The sequence below is a fragment of the Emys orbicularis genome, assembly GCF_028017835.1.
Source record: "Emys orbicularis isolate rEmyOrb1 chromosome 15 unlocalized genomic scaffold, rEmyOrb1.hap1 SUPER_15_unloc_4, whole genome shotgun sequence".
Classification (NCBI taxonomy): Eukaryota; Metazoa; Chordata; order Testudines; family Emydidae; genus Emys; species Emys orbicularis.
The window spans coordinates 40,001-45,000 of NW_027045143.1; the positions used below are offsets into that span (position 1 = coordinate 40,001).

Consider the following 5,000-nt stretch of genomic DNA (forward strand, 5'->3'; position numbering starts at 1 on the left):
GCGCTCCGGGGGGGAAAGCTTAATAGTCGTCCCCCAGACAGTGTGGGTGGGTGGGGGGGGGGGAGGCTTAACAGTCTTCCCCCAGGCTGAGCGGGAGGCTTCGCAGTCGTCCCCCGGGCAGTCCGGGGGAGGCTTAATAGTCGTCCCCCGGGCGCTCCGGGGGGGAAAGCTTAACAGTCGTCCCCCAGACAGTGTGGGTGGGTGGGTGGGGGGGGAGGCTTAACAGTCTTCCCCCAGGCAAAGCGGGAGGCTTCGCAGTCATCCCCCGGGCAGTCCGGGGGAGGCTTAATAGTCGTCCCCCGGGCGCTCCGGAGGGGAAAGCTTAATAGTCGTCCCCCAGACAGGGTGGGTGGGGGGGAGGCTTAACAGTCTTCCCCCAGGCTGAGCGGGAGGCTTCGCAGTCGTCCGCCGGGCAGTCCGGGGGAAGGCTTAATAGTCGTCCCCCGGGCGCTCCGGCGGGGGGGAAGCTTAATAGTCGTCCCCCAGACAGGGTGGGTGGGGGGGAGGCTTAACAGTCTTCCCCCAGGCTGGGCGGGGGGGAGGCTTAATAGTCATCCCCCAGACAGTGTGGGTGGGTGGGGCAGGGGGGGGAGAGGCTTAGCAGTCTTCCCCTAGACTGGCCGGGGGTGGGGGCTTAGCAGTCGTCTCCAGGGTGGTCCGGGGGTGGGGGGAGGCCTCAGAGTCGCCCCTCGGAGAATCGGGGCGGCGGCGGTGGTGGGTGTCAGGCTTTACAGCCAGCCTCCGGAGGGTGAGCGTCCTCGGACGCGATGCAGCCGCCGCAGAGAGGGAGCCTCCGAGGCTGGGAGCGGAGCACCGAGGCTGGGGAGAGGGGAGCAGGAGCCCGGGGGTGGGGGTGGGGGTGGGGGGCCTTCAGGACAACCGGTCAAGCCCCGGGAAGCGGCTGTAAAATTTTCAAAGTCCCCACCGGGACAACAGGTCACGCCCCGGGAAAAGGCTGGAAAATTTCCTAAGTCCCCGCTCGGCCACCAGGTCCACCCAGGTCTAGCAATGGGGTTGACCTGCCTGATGGCCGGTTAGTATCAACGTAGTCTCACACAGGAGGGCAGCTCTCAGGCCGGCCGGCTGCGGCTGACTCTGGGGCGGTGCCCGGTGCCCGGCAGCGAGGCGCGGGGGGGGTGGGGGGGTGAGGGGGGGGGAGCGACACGGGGCTTACCGGCCCCGGGGCCGGGGGCGCCTCCTGCGGCTTTGGGGGCCGCGGGTCCTCCGTGGCATCCAGGCCAGGCCTCTCCTGCCTGGCCGCGGGGGGATTCGGGGGCGGTCCCGCGGGCCGGCGGCCGGGCGCAGGGGGGGGGGCCCGAGCGAGTCCGCCCCGGGCCCGGGGTCTCCCCCTGCGGCTCAGGGGGGGCGTGGGTCCTCGGGGGAGGAAGCCCGGGGGGAGCTGCAGACCCGCCGTGGGGCCCTCCAGGCCAGGCCTCGCCTGGGTGGCCGCGGGGGGATTCGGGTCGGGCCCGCGGGCCGGCGGCCGGGCGCAGCGGGGCCGGGAGGGTCCGGGCCAGTCCGCCGCATGCCCGGGGTCTCCCCCAGCGGCTTCGGTGGCCGTGGGTCCCCGGTGGGGCAAGCGGCGGGGAGCCTGACACCCGCCGTGGGGCCCTCCAGGCCAGGCCTCGCCTGGGTGGCCGGGGGGGGATTCGGGGCGGTCCCGCGGGCCGGCGGCCGGGCGCAGGGGGGCCGGGAGGGGCCGGGCCAGTCCGCCCCATGCCCGGGGTCTCCCCCAGCGGCTTCGGTGGCCGTGGGTCCCCGGTGGGGCAAGCGGCGGGGAGCCTGACACCCGCCGTGGGGCCCTCCAGGCCAGGCCTCGCCTGGGTGGCCGCGGGGGGATTCGGGGCGGTCCCGCGGGCCGGCGGCCGGGCGCAGGGGGGCCGGGAGGGGCCGCGCCAGTCCGCCCCATGCCCGGGGTCTCCCCCCAGCGGCTTCGGTGGCCGTGGGTCCCCGGTGGGGCAAGCGGCGGGGAGCCTGACACCCGCCGTGGGGCCCTCCAGGCCAGGCCTCGCCTGGGTGGCCGCGGGGGGATTCGGGGCGGTCCCGCGGGCCGGCGGCCGGGCGCAGGGGGGCCGGGAGGGGCCGGGCCAGTCCGCCCCATGCCCGGGGTCTCCCCCAGCGGCTTCGGTGGCCGGGGGTCCTCCGCGGAGGAAGCCGGGTGGGTGTTGGGGGGAGCCGGACCCCAGGCGCCCCGACCCGTGACCTGCGGCCGCGACCTCCGACTCGGCAGGAGCGACGAGGGGCTTTCTGGCCCGCCCCCCCCCCCCTTCTCCTTCCTCCCCAGAAAAAGGAGAGAGAGCTGGCTCGGACCGGGAAAAGCTGCCTACGGCACCTGGGATTCCCAGGCGGTCACCCATCCAAGTACTAGCCAGGCCCGGGACGGTTTACCTTCCGAGATCGGACGGGATCGGGGGCGTTCGGTCCGGTATGGCCGTAGGCACCCGGCTCCGCGCCTCCTCGCCCGCTTTCCCCTGCCGGCGCCCGGGCCTGCCGCACGGCGAGCCCCGGTCGGACTGCCCCGTGCGGCAGGGCCCCCGTCTCTCGCGGGCCCGATCCTTTTTTTTCCTTTTCAAGCTCCGGGGCCCGGGCTGGCCCGTCAGAGCCCCTTCCCCTCCCCCCCCCCCTCCCTCCGGCGTCGGGAAAAATATTTTCCCGGACTTCCAGCGGGCCCGATCCTGTCAGCCGGGGGTGGGGGGGGGGGCAGTCCCTCGCTGCGGCCAGGGAGGGTGAGCCCGGGGCGGCTTGCCTGGCGGCCGGGTCCCGGCAGGCCCGATCCATTCCCCCCCTCCCCGTCCCCCGTCCCCCAGCGGTTCCAGCGGTTCCCCGCCCCGCCCCCGCGCCTGGTTCGCACCCTGTTCCTTCGGGCCGAGGAAGGCGTACCCCGGGGGGAACCGTCCGAGTCCCCTCCCGGGCACCAGGTCAACCCGTGGAATCGAACGGGGTTCACCTGGCTGGCCGGTATGCTTTCCGGCCACCGGGTCAACCCATAGGTTTTAACTGGTATACCTGGTGGCCGCTTTGCCAGGTCAACCCGGTTCTCCCTCCTTCCCTGGGCGCCCCCTCCTCGGAGGCGTCGGGTTAAACTTTTTCCAGACTTCCAGGGGCCCGATCCAGTCAGCCGGGAGGCAGTCCCTCGCTGCGGCCGGGGACGGTGAACCCAGGTCGGCCTGCCTGGCGGCCGGGTCCCTGTCTCTCGTGGGCCCGATCCTTCTTTTCCTTTTCGAGCAGGGGGGGCCCGGCCCGCCCCGGTAGCGCTCCTCGGAGGCGTCGGGCAATTCCCCCCCCCCCCCCCGCACCCCACCCAGACTTCCAGGGGCCCGATCCTGACGGCCGGGAGGCAGTCCCTCGCTGCGTCCGGGGACGGTGAGATGCTCGGCCACCAGGTCAACCCGGAGGAAGCGGGCTGAAATTTTTTTTTCCAAGTCCGAAAGATTGTCCAAGTCCCCGCTCGGCCACCAGGTCAACCCGGAGGAAGCGGGCTGACAATTTTTTCCAAGCCCGAAAAATTTTTCCAAGTCCGAAAGATTGTCCAAGTCCCCGCTCGGCCACCAGGTCAACCCGGAGGAAGCGGGCTGACAATTTTTTCCAAGCCCGAAAAATTTTTCCAAGTCCGAAAGATTGTCCAAGTCCCCGCTCGGCCACCAGGTCAACCCGGAGGAAGCGGGCTGACAATTTTTTCCAAGCCCGAAAAATTTTTCCAAGTCCGAAAGATTGTCCAAGTCCCCGCTCGGCCACCAGGTCAACCCGGAGGAAGCGGGCTGACAATTTTTTCCAAGCCCGAAAAATTTTTCCAAGTCCGAAAGATTGTCAAAGTCCCCGCTCGGCCACCAGGTCAACCCGGAGGAAGCGGGCTGACAATTTTTTTCCAAGCCCGAAAAATTTTTCCAAGTCCGAAAGATTGCCCAAGTCCCCGCTCGGCCACCAGGTCAACCCGGAGGAAGCGGGCTGACAATTTTTTCCAAGCCCGAAAAATTTTTCCAAGTCCGAAAGATTGTCAAAGTCCCCGCTCGGCCACCAGGTCAACCCGGAGGAAGCGGGCTGACATTTTTTTTTTTTTCCAAGCCCCGAAAATTTTTTCCAAGTCCGAAAAATTGTCCAAAGTCCCCGCTCGGCCACCAGGTCAACCCCATTGGAGCGAATGGGTTGACCTGATGGCCGGTCGTCTCGCGGATGTCCGGAAGGGGTCGCCACACGCCGCTTCGGCCGACCGAGAGAACCACGAGGTCGGACGCGATTCCAGGTTCGTACCACTGAAGGGGGGGGGTTTGGCTTTTTCGACCTGTCTTTTAAGAACTGTGTGCGGAGATTTCTGAGGACAGGTTTTTCAGAGCCTGTGAGAACCGGAGCTCAGCCTAGGGGATCAATCCGAGTATTGTTGTACCCCGACCTTGCCAGGGGGGGGAAACGGGCACGTTTGACAGCGGAGGGCACCCGGCCCTCCTCCGAGACGGCCTGCTTTTCCCGGCTCTTAGCTCATGGGCCCCGCAGCGGCCGGGACCTGAGCTCCGACTGTCGGCGCCCCCCGGAGGGAGGGGGGGCCCGCTCCTCTCGCGCCCTCTGATCGATGTGGCGCTGACGTTCGCGACGGGAAGGGCCCTTCGCGGGCCGGCACCCCAACCGCGGGGCCGTCCGGTGTTCAGGCGGATCGGGACCCTCTTCCTTTTCGCGTGCACGGATCCAGGGACCGATGGGGACTGCCCTCCTCGGGGCGGCCCGGGCACGTGCCCGGCCCTTCGTGCGTGGGGCCGTCTGGCCGAGATCTCCGCCGTGTGAGGTCGAGCGGTTCCGGCAGACCACCCAGGGGTCCGAAAAAAAAACCCAGGGAGCCGCGAGGCTCAGCAGGGCCAAACAAGGTCGCGAGAGCGAGCAGGGGCGCGCTGCGGTCCCCCCCACCGCACCCGATAGGACCACACCACGCGGCGCGGGCCGCGGGAGGTGAGGTGGCCCTCGGCGTCGGTGGGACCCTCGTACCGCCCTCTCGCTGGAGCCCCAGTAACCCC

At 69.6% G+C, this 5,000-nt stretch overlaps 1 non-coding gene across 1 annotated transcript; it reads right to left on the minus strand.

The window, feature by feature from the left end:
- Positions 1-2,320: 2,320 nt before the first annotated feature.
- On the minus strand, positions 2,321-2,439 carry LOC135894891 (5S ribosomal RNA). Its single transcript, XR_010562431.1, has one exon. It is a non-coding gene; the product is annotated as a 5S ribosomal RNA (ribosomal RNA).
- Positions 2,440-5,000: the final 2,561 nt, after the last annotated feature.